Here is an 18,303-nt window from a genome sequence, read left to right on the forward strand (position 1 = left end):
GGGTAGCTATAAGGCAAAGCCACCTCAGTGTCTTGGAAAAATTCTCTGGCCCCTTGCCTTCCCAGGGGAGAGGGCAGCACAGCCCCCACCAGGGGAAGGAATAAACCGTGTCCTTGCAGAAAAACCAGTCCTCCTCTTCCAGGCAGTGGGATGTGTGCTGCCTGCTCGTGTCCTGGAGCTCCCTTCACCCACAACAGTCCCTTGACCCCAAGATCCAGCAGCAGCAATGGCTCAGTGACAGTTTCCAGGGACCCCAGGGCTGAAGGGGCACCTCAGCAGAATCAATTTTTAGACTATTTCAGGGTTAATAAGGTTTTCTCCGTTACCAGGATTACAGGAATTGAATGCTCTCCACAATTTATTTTAATTCTAACTAGATAATATGGCAATAGGGAGCACCAAAGGAATCTTAAGGGGAAGGAAGAGAAAGGGGGAGATGCTGAAGTTGGGTTATTCTCAAGACTTTGGGTCTGCAAGGTCCACTGACTCACTGGAGAAAGGGCTGTGGCCTGGATGGACGCTGTGCACAGCAGTGAACCGCAGGTCAGCTCCCTCGAAGTTGTCCGATGGGGACTAAGGCTGAAAATATTCCTAAACTCATTTTCTTTTTCCTCTGGAGGGAGATAAGAGTAAACATGAATCATTCTTCTAAAAGTTTGAGAAGCGTTTTGTTCCAAGAAGAAATATGTAATTTTTTTTTTCTTCTTACAGTAACAAGTTCACAGAAAGCTTCAGGAGGCTTTTACAAAGGCTTGTAACCACTTTGAAGCTGGAAACTGTTTTTATATACGTACAGCACTTGCGTAACAAGGTCTTGACAGTGAATGGGATTCCTGGGTGCAGTTGCAATAAAGTGATTAATAGTATCATTCATGGTATCATACCTCACTCATAGGTTTCCTGTAAGTTAAGAGGAATACATTGGCAGGAACACACTGGTTGTGACTTTAAACACGATACTCTTGGGGGGAAAGTTACAGCTAACACATGCACTGAAAGGCAGTGCAATTAGTAAAGCTACGTAAAGGGCTAAAGAAAACAATTTTTAGAGCAAAAGGTGTGGAAAAACAGGACCACAAAGATCTAGTTCTGAGCTAGTTCTGTGGCACAGAGAAAGCTAAGTGGATATTGCCACACAGGTGGTGAAACCAAGGACAGAAAACAAGATGTGTCTGTCAAAGGGATGGGTCAGGGGTGATCACTATTCAGAAATACACAAGTTGGGTGTGCGTTTGTTTGTTTTTTTGGTTTTTATTTTTTTAATCTGGACAGAGGGAGGACTGATTTTGTCACCAAAATGTTTGTCACTTGCTTGTGGCACAAATCACTGAGAAGGCCAGGCAAGATGCAAAAGAGGGTGCAGAGCACTTGTCAAAGGAGAAGTAAATGTCCTGGCTGTGGGCTGCAGCAGCGTGGGATGCATTTGGAGCCTCAAGAGAAGTGACAAGATTTTGGGTCAATATTCCCTAAAAAGCGGCTTATTTCATTTGAAAGCAAATAATGGGTCAATATTTCTGCTTATTTCGTTTGGGGATTAAGTTGTTAAACAGCTACCACGCGGCTGAAGCATGGAGAAATGTGCGGGATGATAAAATACGACCTAGTGTTTCACTGTACCAGCATCCCATGATTAGCTCAAACGAGACATTTAGCTCGGTCCAAGAAAATATCAGCCCTCGGGAGCAGGCGGGGTGAGTAACACAGGATCGCTTGGGCTGCGTCCCTGCCCAGCCTCAAAACACTCCCTGGCCAGCGCTGCTCCTATTTTTAATCGCTGCGCTATGAAAAGCCCCGTTTCTCAGCACCTGACCTGGCGCTGCGCAGGCACGGACTCGGCAGCGCGTTTATCACGCGGCTGTCATCGCTTTTGAGGAAACGGGCCCAGGGCGTTTCGGATGTTGTCCTAAAGCCACCCGGTGCGACAGGCACAGCGTGGCCTTTCTGCACCGGGGCAGCTCCTGCTGCGAGGCGCAGGCAAAGCGATCCACCCACGAGAGCTGGACCCGGGGGGATTTTTGCCCAGAGCTGAATGACGCCCCGAAGTTGCATTTATTAAATTGCCTCCCGTCTTGTTTACATTGTTTCACAGGGAGGTGTTTACCCGCCCGAAAAGCTGAAATGTTTCCTCTACTTGCAACACAAAAGCGCAGGAGTGAGTATTGTCGCTGGAGATAATGTTACAGCTTTGGCAGGATGAGGCTTAAAAACTTCATCAGCCTTCCAAGAATTTCGGAAATAGCAATGAATAAGGGCAGAAAGTGCTAAGAGCAGGCAGTGCTTGCAAGAAGTGCCCTCACCAGCAGCGCTTTCAAGAGCTGTTTTCTGTTTTCACTTATCATTAGAGCTGCACAGCTCAGACTGCTTTTAAATAATTATACTTAACAGTTTAAAAACCCTCCCGTGCTAAAATAAATTTTAGCTAAGATGGTTTGTGCTTTGCAGCCTCACATGACACTCAATCTTTCTCGTGTGACTCTTGTAACAAGTCAAATTCATGTATTTTGATACTGCGCACGTGATTAAGATACTTGGATCACTTAAGCCCGCACAAAACTGCAGTGCTCGCATGTCATTTATCTTAAAATCCCATTGTAGCGCTCGTGAAGTGTAATTTCTTCAGTGAATGGAAATTTATACTGACAGAGGTGTTATAAAACATGGAAAATACTGGGAGGAGAGGGCCCAACGTTTTCTTTATCTCTTCAAGCGTTCACTAACGGGGATTTATTTTTCAGCTCGGCGCACGTTACAGAGCTCTGGTGCAATTAAAGGGACCCGTTTCCAGACTTCTTAAGCAAAACTCCCATTACTTGCAACAGGTGGGGACTGTGTGCTGCGGCCTCGAGGCGGCAAACTGGTTCATGGGCTTCACTTTCCATGTTGGTCCCTAAAGCTGCTTGCAGAAAATCACCCAAAGAAACTCCTGGGATCCCAGCCTCTACCTCCCCGTTTCAAAATGCATGGGTAAGAAAAACCAATTTATATTCATAACCTTGAGTAAATAAATTGTCACTTTAACTACATATTTTATTGTAATTAAGCGCTTCCCGGTAATAACCAACCCACACTATGGAGCTGTTTCCTAATATAACGGTAAGGCAAGTTCTCAGATGAGAGCACAATTAGGAAGCTTTTAAAAGCACAGACCAGTTGGTACAGCAGGGTGATGTTGCACAGTTCTCAACATGTGGAGAAAAGGTAGTTTTGCTAAAGAGGTTTGTCCTTATTTTCAAGAAGTGCTGTTGCTGTGTGGTCAGCAAAATCAAATCTCACCTGCGGAATTTCCCAGCAGGATTTTTACCCAGTATTAGCTTGAGTCCCAGTGGATTTGTCTAACACCAAAGGGAGCATGACTGAGGCAGATTTAGACCTTCCCCAGCTTTCTAAGGACTCGTTGCTGTCACCTCTCCATAATGTGGCTACAATTAACTTTGCTGGAATTTCTATATTTGAAGCAGCTTGAAATTAGAGCCTGAACTTCCAGACATGGATGCAGATAGTCTTTGCTACTGTCTGTATGACCCCTTGGGCTTCACACTAAAAAAGCCCACTTATGTTGACAAATTTGCCCTTTGCAGTCTGGCTTCATTGCGGCTGAGCAAAAATAGCAAGTGATACAGCAGACAGAATGGGCCCTAAACTATATTTTTTGATAGCTTTTCTTAGCTCCAGACTAAAGAGCAAGGCATCAGATGTTGACAAATTAGCAGGGAATATACGGAGCAAAGGGATTTGTTACTGAAATGCCCACAATCCAGCAGTTTTGCCGTCCCCCAGAATTTGAACTTTTCCCTTGGTTTTCAGTTGTATTTTGATTAGAGTGTAAATACCAGCCGCTGGCACATGTCAGCTGGCATCAGAGCCGCGTGCCAAAGCTTTGTTCAGGTTGGAGCTTTAGTGTCGTTTTATTCATCCACGGATTTTGTTAGGACTTCTGGGGCATAGCTCATTATTTTTACCACTGTAACCACCAGTTGTTGTATAATTATTCCTCTTTAAATCCAGGAGAGCTTGTCTGGCCTTTTGGGTGGGGAAGTTAATTGCACGAAGGCTCTGGAGGATGGGTGATGCTGGATAGTAACTGTGCTGTTGGTGTGTTACCTGCCCCCAAAAAGGAGAATCCAGGCGCTAATCCATGCCCCCAAGCCATGCCAGCTTGCTGGGTACCAGAGCACACCCACACTGAGCTGGAGACTTCTGTGCTGAGACAAGGAGGATTATGGGCACCGCGTGACTAATTCTGCAATCGCGGTATGTGTTTAATTGGTGAACAACTGCATTTTCTATCCTTTTTTAACCCAGGTCACAGTGCCAAAGGACTGCCTGATGTTTGAGGTTCCTTTCAGGTATTTTCTTCATTGAGATGCACTGTGCTTAAGGTTACTGTTGTTGCCAGCTTTGTCTTATGCCCTCAAGCACAACTTTGCCTTCTAGTGTTGAGAAACCAGCATTCAAATTCCCCTGAAACACGAGGCTGTGCTGCTTTCACAGCTCACAGAGGGCCTTCCCTCAACCTCAGATACAAAAGTTCTGGCTTCTCCAAAGCCAGTGACCAGGAGTCAGGAAAAGCACAGTTTAGAGATATATATATATATAAAAGCAGACTACAATCCCAAACTTTAGACATGTCCTGCTTTTAAGCTCTCTGCCTCAGATGCCCTGTGAAATACAAATAACAGCATTGATGATGTTTAGCTCATAAAAAAGTAAGTATTTCTAACTTCCAAGAGTGTGTGTTGCAGTCAGTTGAAGTCAATGCAGGTTGAATTCAGTGGAAGGAAGGTATTTCTACCAGCTGATGGTACGTAACCATTCAAACAGTTTACCAAGTGCCACGGCAGCAAAATTCCTTCTGTTTAAGACTGCCCGGTTGCCTGGCAGGAAAATGTTCCCAAATTGGTGTAGTAACACTGGAATCATTTCCTGGTGACAGTCCTGTTGACTGACAGCCTCCAGTAATGGCAATCTATTAATCTCTTGCTCTGTGGCCATAAAGCATTTTGTCCTCCTTCCATTAAAAGCTGAAAGTAAATAAATACAGGTCCCATCATCAGATCATTTTGCTTGCATTCTTGCTGTCTACAAAGCCTCTGCATGAGATGGACAAACAGAAGGGCTAAAGAAAATGTCCCCATCATTGGCATAAGGCCAGCCAAGATGTGACACTGCAAACGTGGGGCTCAGGAGCTGCTGAGTTGCAGGGGTCATTCCACTTTGCTGTGCACAACAGCCCACGTTGCTGACACTGTCGGGGGGAAGGGCGAGGTGTGAAACCTGCTCTGAGCTTGGAGCATGTTTGGGCCGGGTCAGGGCAGCCTGAAGTGCTTCGTGCCTTTGGGTGGCTGCCAGCAGAGCCTCTGGGGTTTTGCAACTCCTGAAAAAGAGCCTGGGAATACAGCAGCCCTTGAATCTGCAGTGAGGAGAGCCCTTAGTCTGCCCCCCAACTTTTTCTGCTTAAGTTACCATCCCCTGTAAAAGAGGACAGGAATTCTTTACCCACATTGTGTTCAGGTGTTGATGTTCTACCTGGAAATGCAATGCAGGTCTTTTAAAGCACATATGGTGGCTACAGCAGCCTAGAGCCAAAGCCTGTCTTCTCTCCTGCTCCCCCGCCTTCCTCTCTCCCCAGGTGTTTAGTTGGCAGAAGAACATCTTTCAAATTCCAGTATTTTATTTAAAAAGCTCGACTCAGGGATTTTAAACTGGTTGCAATTAAGATTTAACAACGAGAAAGTTCTTACAGAGGTGCCATATCCCTTTGAAATGGCTGTGCTGAAGAAAATCATCCCTATCCGTCCTGCAGCCAGCTGGACTGCACTGCAGGGTTAACTTTCACTGTTACCTGTGGCCTTGTGCCTCCTGACACACTCATGGCATGTGTGGAAGGACCAATAAAATATGTCCTGGAGTGTTTGGTGTATTTTTAGAGTTTGTCCCAGATTATTGGCCTTTGTCCCAGATTTCAGTGGTTAGGGTATAAGAATGCCCGGTGGGGCTCAGTGCTTCCTGCCTTGCTCTCAGGAAGGCTTTAATCAGGAAAAATACCCTCTCAGAGAAGGCAAATAATTAAGTTTTTGTGGCAAATCCTCTATTGCCATTAGCAGGAGATGATAAACACTCAAGACCACAGTATAAATAGAGCAAGGCAGATGCACTAAGATTTAAAGTGCAACATTATTGTGTTACATGGTATTGAGTAATGAATTGGACACCATAGCAAGGTAGTTTTCCTTTTTTCTTTACTGGGACCAGAGTTTGTTTTTACATTGTAAATTATCTGTCTTGTGGGGAAACGCTGGTGCAACCCTCCTGAAGGAAGCTCATCCCACCTGCTGGCAGTGTGCAAGCAGGCAGCTAACGATGGAAGGGATCTTCACGTATCATCCCATCCATCCTACTCTGTTGGCACTGGTTAATTGATGTATGGCAGTCCTGGCAAATGCTTATCCAACCTCCTCCTGCAGTGCCCCTGCCTCCCAAGGCATTACAAGTTTTGCGTGCAGAGCTTTTTTCCTCCTGTGCAACCTCAGCCTTTCCTGATGTAATTTGGTCCTTACTGAGCACATGGGGAACAATTCCTCCTTTTCCCTCTTCTTCAGCTTTGTCACATGGGAAGATGGTCTCTCTTTATAATGCCAAAGCCAAAACAATCAAATTCTTTTGTCCCTTCCTTGTATTTCTGGTTGTGCAGCATGACCCTCACTCCATCCCTGGGCTGCTTAGCCATATCTCAGGGGCTAAATTCCCTTGCTGAAGTCCTGGGCTCCCCATGCCAACATATCTGTCATCCACTCCTCAGCTCTGGGGGACTTCTCTGGATTCATTCCTCCCAGTGACATTGCAGGTCATTGGGATGCTGGAGAGCTCCCTGATGGACTCATCCAAGCAATTTCTTGCTTTCGTGTGCTTCCACCTTGGTCTTGCCTCTTTACCTGCCTACCAACTACTTCTTGTCAAGCTGCCTTCGTGCACTTTCTGCATAGGACATTCCATGTGTCACAATAAATACGAAATACAAAAACTATTCTGTGAAGGTTCCAGTCACTGATGCACCAGTTTTGTAGGGACGTGAGAGTGACACATTGCCAGTACAGATGCAGATAAAGTCCTGCTGCACCCAGTCGTGCCTATGAGAACTTGCTTTCCTTCCCAGTGCTCCCCAGTACTCAGCTCTTGGACATTTTGGCACATTATCAGTGATAAATGTATTCACAAGTGAGAGCAGACAGTCCTGCAGGTTCTGATGCCAGGGTATTATGGGTTCTTGGCATCAGCAGTGCCTCTCTGTGGATTTCAGACGAATGAAACAGAAATATTTTTATAGTCAGCCTCAAGTTTTTATCTATTTGTAGGTGTCTTGGTTCTCCCTAAATAGGGATTAGGTCCTTTGGAAGGAAGACTGCATTTTGTGTCTTGACTTTCCTGGCCTTTAATGCACCCGGGCTGCTCTTGCTCCCAAAGGCCACTGATCTTGCCCTTTATTTTTACCAGGAAGCAATAATACAGGAAGCAAACAATCTGTTTTCTATTTCTTGTGGCCTACCCATGCTGTGGGATGGTGCACAGACCCTTAATTATTCACCTACATTAGTTCAAATGCTTGCAAGTGGCTACTAATATCAGGTGTGAAAAGAATTCAATAATAATGGAGGGAGAAGGATGATTTTTTTAAAAACCAAGGATAGTGTGAGACAAGGGTGAGAAGGGTGAAGGACATACAGCAGAGGTACTGGCTGGGGTATTCTGGTGTCCTGGGTTCCAGCTCAAATTTCTGCAGAATTTCTGATAGGCTTTTCTTTACTTATCTGTTAAGTCCAGATCAGAATGGGAACAACGGACTTTATCCACAGAAGTAATTAAAATGTTGCACTCCCTGGCAGGGGAGTTAAAATCAATTTCTCAAACGCAAGATCAAGAGCAGTTGGCCAGGCTTCTGCCATGTGGAAAAAGATCCAGGACTGTGATGCTTGGGAGTACAGCTGAAACCCAGTGCTGCAAAAATCCAGCAGTTCTCCTGGGGTGCCTGTTCTGAGGGGCACACACTGCAGAAGACATGGGACAACCCCTCCATTCCACTTGGTGAAGGTCTTAGCTCAAGGACAATTTCCACACCTCAGGAAACACATGGCTTAGCTGGGAAAAGCCCAAAGAGGTGCACAAAGAGTTGCTGGAGGTGTAGAAAACTTGCCTTTGAGGTAAAGCTGGGTGTGGTCTGAAGAGGGGACTGAGCTGACACAAAACAAGTTGCCAAATACATGCAAGGCTGATGCAAAGAGGAGAGGCACAATGTGTCCTTGTACCTTCTGCAAGTAAGGTGAGTAATCGGCTTCAGCTCCAGCAGGAGGTAAAAGATTGCGAAAAAATTCCTGGTGCTGGGGATAGTTTAGCTCAGGGATATTCCCACAGACTCTTGTGGAATTGGCACTGCAGGAAGTTGTTAGACAAAGCTCTTGCAGGGATGGTTGAGGTGTTGTTGATTGTACTGGGAACCTCTTAAAGGGATTTATCCAACTGGTTTTTTTCCTATTTTTTCCAGTTGCCACTGAAATCATTGGAATTCAGCTCTTCAGTGTTTGGGAAGACCTGCCACAATAGCAGTCCCCTGTTTGTAATCAAGAGGATTGCAAGAGCAATCAAATGCATATTGAGCTGATGTGCAGCTCCCAGGATTGTGGGGGGCACAGAATCAAGCTGAGAAGTACGTGTGCCATAGCTGTAGAAGTTGGTCCTTCTAAAGCATTGAAAATCCAGCTTTTCTTTCACAAGGAGATGCTGCACGTGAGGAATATCACAGGTTATATTTAGTGTTACAGAGGCACGAGGGAGATCTCATTAGAGCCCAGCGACAACCATCCGTTATAAAGGGAACAGGAGCAATTTCTAAGTCCTCAAAAAATAGTGTGTCTCTGTTCTGCCCTGTCCTCACTGCCTGCTGCTGCTCTAGGACACAGCTTTCCTGAGAGAAGGATCTGTGCCTGCCTGCTCAGTTAGCCCTGATACATCACGTTTTATTTGCTGGGGGACTTGAACAATGAGCAGCAAACACTCCTGTTCCTATTTTAAACACATGGAAACTGCAGTACAGAGAAATAAAATGACTTGCACAGAGTCACAAAGCAATTTCATGGCAGGGCTCAGACCAGAGTCTAGCTCCCTTGCTCCCAAACCCATGTGCCAGCTTTTCTTTTCACTGACCCTTAATTTTAATCACCTTCCAATAAATTCTGTTGGCCTTTTCCAGTTGACTTCCATGGGACTAATGCCAGGTACCAAATGAAGTCACCCAGAATATCGAAGCAAAAGGAGGCAGTATTAGATGCAAAGAAAGAACTGATGGAAGAGGACAAGTAGATTTTACAAAAAAGAATAAAAAGGAGTAAGTTCTAGTGCCGCTTCCATAATATCATTCCCCTTTTAATTTGTGCCTGATCAAAATTAAAAAAAAAAATAGATTGCTAATATTAATAAATGAAATGAATCTTGAATTTTATAATAGTGGAGGAAATGAAAGGACCAAAGTAATATTGTGTTGTTAACTGAGATTTTAATAATGATTCTGTCTTCAGTTGGTGCATTTATTCCACAGAAAGTAAATCATTAATGAAGAGGAGGGGAAAACAGTTTTGTGGTGATGGATTTTTGAAAGAAAAGTTTAATTTTGCTTAACTTGTAGAGACTCTGAAATATGCTTGGAGCACTAAAACTAAACTACCACCACCTCAAAAACCATTTTTAGAGGCAGAATTTAGCCAAGGGGCTGGCAGTGCCTGGGGTAGGATGGAGAGATGCCCACAGCTCCATTCTGGGAGAGCTGAGATGAGTGAAGAGGTGGGTTAAAGATGTTGGTTTGATGGAGAAAGGAAGGTTTGCTGTTGCTTGGTTGCATTCTAATAGGTATTTCTGAATGACACCTGGAGAGCAGTAGGATATCATCCTGACCCTAAACCAAGGGAGATCCAACAGGGCTCACCCCACATTTTCTGTGGACTTTATCAAGACCTGCTTCCACCATGTCCTCTGCCGTGGGGAGGGTGGACTCAAACCCCTCTCAGTTCTTTGAGGGTATTTGACTTCCCAGGTGAAGAAAAAAACCCACCAAGGCTAATGTGTCCACTACCCATCACTATCTTCAACCACCTCCAAGGCGTCCCCAAAAAAGGGCTCCCTGGAGCAGCCCCCTGGTTTGAAATGTCAAGCACAGGGAGGTCTCACAGCAGTGGAGAAGAAAAACATCTCTGTAGTTGAGATTTGCTGCCTAAGAAAAAGCAAATACAGAACTTACATCCCTGTGTGTGCATGAAGGAGGTGGGGGAAAATGCAGAATTCCCCTGATTCCTTGATGAGCACAGCACCCCGAAAATGAATGTAGAAATTTGCAAATTAAACCACATTTCTGTATCTAAATTACCAAATCAATAAAGAGATGTAAACATTAAGCAACATTATATGAGAGCCTGGAGTGTCACCACAAAAAATTAGGACTCTGTAATTAAAAGTACAATGCAATTTATTTTTATATCTTTCTTCATTCAAATCAACAAATCTTATTACTTACCCAAAAATGTAAAGCAGGCTGCAAACTAATTCAAAAGATGAAGATGGAGTGGCTATTGAAAATCCTATGTTTCTTGTTCCCTTACATCTGGCAACAGTCATGATTTAATATTTTAACTACTGTGATAGGTTTTACTGCTGAAGAAAAGTGCATTAATTACTATGGGAAACCTAAAAAAAATCTAATTAAGAACAATAAAATCACTCTTATTGACTGGGAAAAATAAAACTATGTAAAGGGAAATGAGGGATGAAAAAGCTGACAACACACAAATACTAATAAATGTCTGTGCCGGGTAGAAAACACACTTGTGCTGTTACTGGGGGTGTGGATTTGAAGTCTGGCTGGAGATCACAGTTTGGCTAAAGCTCTTCTCTCACCCACTGGAAGCACCTTCTAATTATCTGCAGCTCAGGGAGTTGAGTTTGCTCTGAATTCAGCTCAACATGTCTGTGCAGAGTCAGCCCCACTGGCTGTGTCTGAAACAGCACACTAGAGCAGGAGATTGAACTGCATTTCTGGGTGTAGTGTGGAGTAATGAAGTAATTATCTCAATAGGTGCCATCCTTCCTGCAAAGTCAGGACACGTGTGAGAAAGCAGCCCTGTGTCCCAAACACTCATCGTGTCCTGCCCAGGAATGCCACAAGGAGGAATCGCCACGGGCAGATGTGAATCCATCTTTCAACCAGCCACAGCCACTTTGAAATAATGTAAAAGGAACCTTTCTGTGTGAAATATCCACCACCTTGTTTGCTCAGCCCCAACTGAAGCCATCTGTTGGCTCTGCCATAAGGAAGGACTGGCACCCCCATCCATGCCTTCAGAGGACCCCCAGGGATGTAGGGCTCCTTTGGGAGCAGGTGCCTCTTGTATCGGCCAGAAACAGCAGCCAAATGTGTTAGGAGGTGTTTGTCTGTATTTTCCAGATGTGAAACTAGATTGGACTGTCTGGTTTTGTCATTGTGGGGATCAGATTCTGGGGCTGTGATTTTGAAACTCCATCCCTCATGATCTTGAGCATTCTTGTGATGGCAAGACTCATTTTCTGCCCAGCTTTACTGCCCTCATTCCTAAAGATCTCACCAATGTTGAAATGTCTGTGGATTTTAGAAAGAAGGGAGAAGATGCCACAGGGTCAACATTTATACTAAATATTTAAATATGTACATGTGATTTAACTACTTCAGCTGATATTAATAGTATTAATGCCTTTTCAAGCCAGAGGTAGTCCTTTGATCATGTATATTTACTTCACACATAAAATAGACTGCAAGAGTTTGACCAGTTCTCTGGTACCAAATCCAGTAGCTTGCGTATCATTAATATCTCCAAATATGAAAAATTAGTAGTATAAATTTTGCACAGTCCTTCCAGGATTTCAAATCTTCATCAAAGGCAAGAGGAATTGTCTGAGGAATAAGGACTTCTCAATTCAGTGAGTGCACACTGTGCCAGAGAGGAAGAAATGAAATGAAACCTTCGCAACAGATGATCCTATTATAGATGTGTGCTTGCACAGAAAGCCAGAAAAAGGGGGCTGCAGCACCTCAGCTATATTTTGGAGGTATCACTGACACCCAAAGTTGCACAGCTTTTTGCTCAAAGGTAAGTATGTTCTCCTTTCCCACCTTCTCCCCCAGGAAAAAAGGTTGCAAAGCAAAAAGCATGGACAGGGGTTTTATGAAGGAGTTTTGATTGACTGGGGGTTATTTGGCAGCACAAAAACATCCAAGCAGTAATGCCTTTTGATTTGCAAAGAATTTTTATGTTGAACCTTGCAAAACACCTGAGGATTACTCAGGAAGAGTGTCACATACACCATGTGCAATGATCTACACAAGGGTTGCAGAAACAGCCTTTAGATATAAAACAGGAATAAGCAAAGCTTAAATTCACTCTTTGAGAGGAAGATAGAAGGGGTTTTGATGTGGTAGCATCTGAAGGTGTTGTATTAGGACTTGCCACGCTGTACATGCTCTGCTAATCCAGGATCCATAGACATAGGACTTTGTATAGTCTATGTGGAGCTCTGCACTGCCAGGCACCCAGGGCTGATGCAATCCCAGCTCACACACGGCTGTGCCTCTGGTTTGTGCATGGAACTGGGAGCTTGGGGTCTTAGGGGCACCCAGAGGCTGTGAGCTGTTGCTCAGGGGTGGAATGTTTCAGCTACCTGAGTTTGGGACTGCCTCTCTGTTGTGGCATCCCTCAGTCCAGCTGTAAATCTCTGTGCACTGCAGGGTACAGGGAGAGCTGCACCACCAAGTGCCTGAGGTGCACCAAGAGCACCAGGGCAGGGGAAGGTCATGAGGGCAGTGGTGGGATTAGACTCAACTCATTTCAGGTATTTACAGAGTAGACTTCTAAGTGAGAGCTGTCACGCTGGGTTTTCCAGGCAGCAAGGAGAAATAGGTGGGTTTATTATGCCATTCATCTGCTCTATTTTAACCATCTCCTTTAGGAAGAGATGAATCACTTGTAGACTCCATCAACAGTATTGACTGGCTCTCCATTGACTCGCAAGGGAACCACAGGTGACCTGCCCAAGTGCAGATTTCTGCTTTACTGGGGTGAACCTGCTGAGAACTTCGTGCCCATGGTGTAGGACTTGGCTGCTCTGAGCATCTCAGACTGTGGCATTTCAGTCAATAACTACTTCAGCAAGCTTGGTATTTTTGGAGAAGCGACACCCCTCAGGAGGAGTTTGCGGTGTTAAGTAGACAGAAGAAACAGCAGGTGGGAAACAGAGATGCCCTGTGGTCAGTAGGAAATAAAGTCTGTGCTTCCTGCTCCCGCAGCATGTGCCTCAAAACCTGCCTCTCTTTTATAGCAGGTTTTCGTGTCTTCACAGAGAGATTAGTTCAGGTGTGAACTCATCATACTGATGATAAGTTCATGATGACTGCTGTCGTCTCCCTCCAAACTGAAGGGGTCCTGTTGAAGCCGTATCTCATCCCCTGTGGCTATTGCTGCACCTTGTCCTCAGAGCATCAGCTGCTTCTGAGGAAGCCTTGGGTCATCAGGAAATAAACTGTCTGGGTCATCACGAAAGCGTGTGCTTGAAAGAGAGAAAAAACCCATCATACTGTAGGAGCAAAAAAGCAGAAAACCAGCCTACACGTGTAAGAGTGGCAGCCTCTACAGTGTGGTGTGTGTCCACACGTTGTTTCAGAAGCCATCTCCCTTCGGCTGTGATCACTCTCAACTGTTTGCAGTCTGTGTGCGGTGACGTGCACGGAATATTACTATGAAAATGTGCATTCTTGTTAATAGGTATAGTTTAGGATGATTGTTAGCAGAGCATAAGGCCTTATTGATTGAAAGTGGCATATGGCAAGGATGTATAATGATTCGCTTTGGCTGCTAGTTTGAAATCCTATTCATGGGTGAAAAAAAACCCCACTCGCCTTTGCAGTCAGGCTTCATTCTTTCTGCAGCATGTTTTTCAAACCAGGCCATTTTACAAGTGATCCGTAGGAGAGATTTCCTGCTCTCCTGGGTGTGTGCTCAAAGCTTTTTTCAGTCTTGCAAGGGCAGGTCACAAGAACAAAAACTGAAGTTATCATATGCCTCCCTTTGAGGGAAAGGTTGGTTGTCTTGCAGTTCTCTCTCTAAAACTCTATTTCTGGGCGTTTAGTGTTTAGGAAAGGTGGTGGACTTGAAATCCTGATCACAGTAAATGCCAGGGATAGGTACAAGGCTGGTTTCCAGCAGCATTCCTTGGTGCCTGGTGGGAGAGGGTGTAAATCCTCACCTGCAGCAACAGCCTTGTGGAGAAGGTTTTAATATTTTTTCCAATTGCATTTTTGAAAGGCAAAGATGCCAGGGCTCCAGCAAGCTGCAGGGAAAGTGAGCTCTTCTCTGGATCCAGCTTCTCTTCACAGGAGGAAAAAAATGCATGTTCCTACATGGCATTGGCAAATACAGAGTAATTAACCTGAGGTAAAATCCCAAAGCAGACAAAGTATTAATAAATGTGAACTGACAGAGATAAGCCCTGAGGACCTCATCTATCTTCCCCATGCTTTAGCAGGTCCAAGTGAAGCTGAAGTTGTCTCACCTGTTCTGCCTTGTGTGGACTGACAGGGTACAGGCCTTGCGCTGGGTAAAGCTGGCACCTTGTTAGTCCTGAATGCCCCCACCCCCCATCACTGGTGCTTCTGAGGAATCTGTTGAACCTCAAGAGAGTTGTCCTGAAGGATGACAGCTCAGAGTGGCACTGTCCTGGTGCTCAAGAGCAAATATGGCTGCAACTGATCCCAGTACTGACCCCAGCACCCCCTCAGCCACTATTGCTGGGGGGCAGTGCAGGGAAGGGTTTTGCCAGGTTGGCTGGACATTGGAGGAGAAGGTGATCCCAGCAACCCAGAGCTATCTGGGTTGCCTTCACTGAACAGGGAAAAGCTGCAGGGACTCATCCTAACCCAAATGGATCAGCTCATACAGGAAGATAACTAGCTGGCAGAGGAAAAGGGTATGATCTGTGCCCATTCCTATGAGCCTGCAAACCTCCTTGACTTTTATCTGGCTGATGTTCAGTATTATCTGAACACTTTTCCTGGCAACAGCACCAAGAACAATTCAAATGGCACTCACTTCACTACTGGAGGCACAGCTCTTGTGTTTCCCCACCAGCAAATAAAGAGCAGAGCCGAGCCTTCATATATGTCTTTTCTGGGAAGTGATGCTTTCTAAGAATTGCTTACGAAGAATTAAGTGATCTATTTGATTGTCATCCAGAAGTCCTGGGCTTGGTAAATGATCTTGCACAATTCTTTTTTCCAGGAAGATACTCCTTCAAGAAGGTCTCAAGGATTTGCCTGTGGTAGGCAAAACAGGGCTCCCTTGAATAAAATAACCCAGAGCAGGCAAATAAATGGAATGTCTTTCATTATACCTGTCACCAGTTTATTTACTCTGTGTCCTCTTTCTGCCATAAAAATCTTGAGTGATTTCAGCACAGTAAAACATCTGCACTCATTTTCAGAAAATAACAACTGCCAATGTATGAACTCACTATTTTCTCAGAACGCCTATTGTTCTGTGTCCGGCCCTTATTGTTTCTCATCTCCTGTGAGTGGTTTACAATCAAATCCGCTTTATTTACAGTGGAAAGCAAAATATGTCAGAGCAAGACAATTGACTATAAGCCTTCAGTCAATAACAGCTTATTTTTGTGCATGCTAAAATGTAGTAATTTCTTGCCTTCATTGAAACCGGTGGCAAAATTCCCATTGGGAGGTGTCAGTTCAGTCCCATGTCAGGTGCTGGGCTCCTGCTAAGCCTAAGTTGGTACACCTTACCATGCACTTTCTAAGCCTGGATCCAGCACACACAGACCATCTTTCCACAGGCTCCACAAGCCATCCTGCAGTGAGCACTCACAATTAAGGCCTTGTATCAAACAATACTTTAGCATTGTTCAACTGGTTTGGTGCTTAGGGACTTTTGTAAGATACTGAGCTGTCAGCAGGCAGATCATCTCTATCCCACAGTGTCTCAGTCTTTACTCTTGGTTTGTGGCCAACATCAACTCCCACTGAAGGCCTTTCTTATATAGTTTTCCAGTGAATGCTTTCCATGGGGTCATCACATCTCAGAGATAAACACTGAAAAGCTGAAGCGTGCTATTAAGCTTCTTAAAACATTAGAAAGACAATCATTTTGACAGAAGAGATGTTAATCACACTTCTATAAAAGCTTTTCATCTTCAAAGCATTTAACCAACATTAATTACAGGTAATTGGCTTTTCCACATACATCATGCAAAACACACCTTTCATGTCACTTGTCTCTGCTATCTTACCCGGGATTTCTGAGACAAAGCTGTGCCTCTCCAGTGCAGCACAGCTTCCTGAAGCCACCTGAGGCCTCATCTTGCAAATCCCAAAGGGCAACATTTACAACAGCAGTTGTACAGAATACAGACACCTCAGCTGAACTGAGAGATCTGGGAAAAAAATAATGCCATCCCACTCGAGTGACTGCAAAGCTGTGTCTCCATTTCCCCAACAAAATCATCTGAGGAGACTCTCTGAAATTTTGATGTCCCCCTTGCCTGGGGACGTCCCTGTCTTCACCAGGCCTATCTAGGTCCCACACCCACATTCTGGTGTCTGCCCAAAACGTCCAGGACGCCCTAGCCAGAAGCAAGCTGCTCTCTGGACTCCAGCAGCACTGCATTTGATAGGCTAGAGTAAAAAGAGAAGAGACCACATTTTCCATGGATACCTTGTGTCCAACCACTTACCCAAGAAGTTGAGAACTTGGGTCCACTCCCTTCATCTGCTGGGGGTTGTCTGAAACCCCCATCTGCCACCACCTGCCTTGCTTTTCTTGCATGACCTTTTCATTGGAACAACTGCTACATTCAGCCACAAACAACCTGAGAAAGTTAAGATTTTTATTCCATTTTACAGCATGTGTGAGACAAAAAAACTTTCTTGCCCAGTGAACTGTCAGGATTCAGCTAGGAAATACGAGTTCCATGTGTCCTTGGAAGAGCTGGCTAGTATTCAAGCTCCCTGTTGCTCAGGGCTGAAAGAAAAGGATTTTGGAAGCATAAGTCACAAAACAGTAAATTTCACCCAAAAGGCCAAATGAAGAAAATGCCCAAGAAAAGAAAAAAAAAAAATGTTTACAGGGACTAGTGCACAGAGAATTTATCCTGGACATGAGCACTGGTTGGAGGATAAGGTTCACAACAGGTAAGAAATAAAACCCAGGCACTATCTGGGATCAACAGCACCACTCAGGTCAGGAGATAGGTGAAGGTCCTGATAAGTGTCTTCCCTCTGTTTGGCTGCCTTTCAGAGGGCAGTATTGAAGGTGATATTATGCTTGTTTTCATATTCAGTGTAGAGCCATTTACAAGCTGATTAGCTCCATCACTGTTTATATATGTAGCTAACAGAGCTAAAAAATGTGCTGTTAGTTCAATGGCTCGTGAAGGTATGAAGGCTCCACCTGGCAGCCTGGCATTCCTGCATTGCCTTGAAGTAAATAAAGGTGCTTTCCCAAAAGTTCAGGACTTTGCTAACTTTTATTCTTGGCCCTCAACTTTTATTCTTAACCCTAGATGGCTGCAAAGCCCTCTTGCCCCCTTAGCTGGAGTGGCTGTTTATTTTGAAGACATCTTCACGACCTCATTCTCAAGATTATAATTCAGTTGTTGGCCACACAGTTCTGTCAGACTACTCCCACCCTGGAAGTTAAGTAAATGGTTATTAAGTAAGTGTGTTATTGGTTCAGAACGAGGAGACTCCACCTTGCTGGATTGAGCCCTGTATTCATATTTCCTTTTAAACTTCTCCAAGTAACCCCAAACAGGCTGGCAACACTGAGTGCAACGTTACAGGAGATGACTGTGGCAATTTCTGAATGACAAGAGCATTTAAAAGAAATGTCAAGAGTCTGTGGGCTGCAAGCTTTTATGTTTCAAGGAGAAACAAGAACAAAGGAGGGACAATAAATCAAACGCAACAGCTTAGCATGCTCCATGTCTGAGAGTTAACCTCTTGAAAGCCACGTCCCTGACACAGCGAGGGCCACACTCCTTTGATCGGGTCCATTATTTTGTGCAAAGTGATGGAAGCAGCAGGGTGGGCACCTCTGTGCATGCCCAGGGGCCATGTACACTGTGCTTTGCTTGACATGTGCTATGCATTTATGGGTTAACATCAAACATGAGCTGATTTATAATTTTTAATCAAAAAAGGATTATAACCTAATAAATCGTAATAACGTA

The 18,303-nt window shown here is 44.6% G+C and overlaps 1 long non-coding RNA gene across 6 annotated transcripts; it reads left to right on the plus strand.

The window, feature by feature from the left end:
* Positions 1–18,303, plus strand: LOC116439251. Of its 6 annotated transcripts, none has more exons than XR_004238111.1 (6): positions 1–2,152; positions 2,736–2,964; positions 4,303–4,346; positions 8,537–9,376; positions 11,114–12,161; positions 13,018–18,303. It is a non-coding gene; the product is annotated as an uncharacterized LOC116439251 (long non-coding RNA). The 6 variants fall into 6 exon arrangements; XR_004238112.1 differs by having other exon boundaries at positions 15,342–18,303; XR_004238109.1 differs by having other exon boundaries at positions 11,114–18,303.

This window comes from Corvus moneduloides, chromosome 1, assembly GCF_009650955.1.
Source record: "Corvus moneduloides isolate bCorMon1 chromosome 1, bCorMon1.pri, whole genome shotgun sequence".
NCBI classification, from domain to species: Eukaryota; Metazoa; Chordata; class Aves; order Passeriformes; family Corvidae; genus Corvus; species Corvus moneduloides.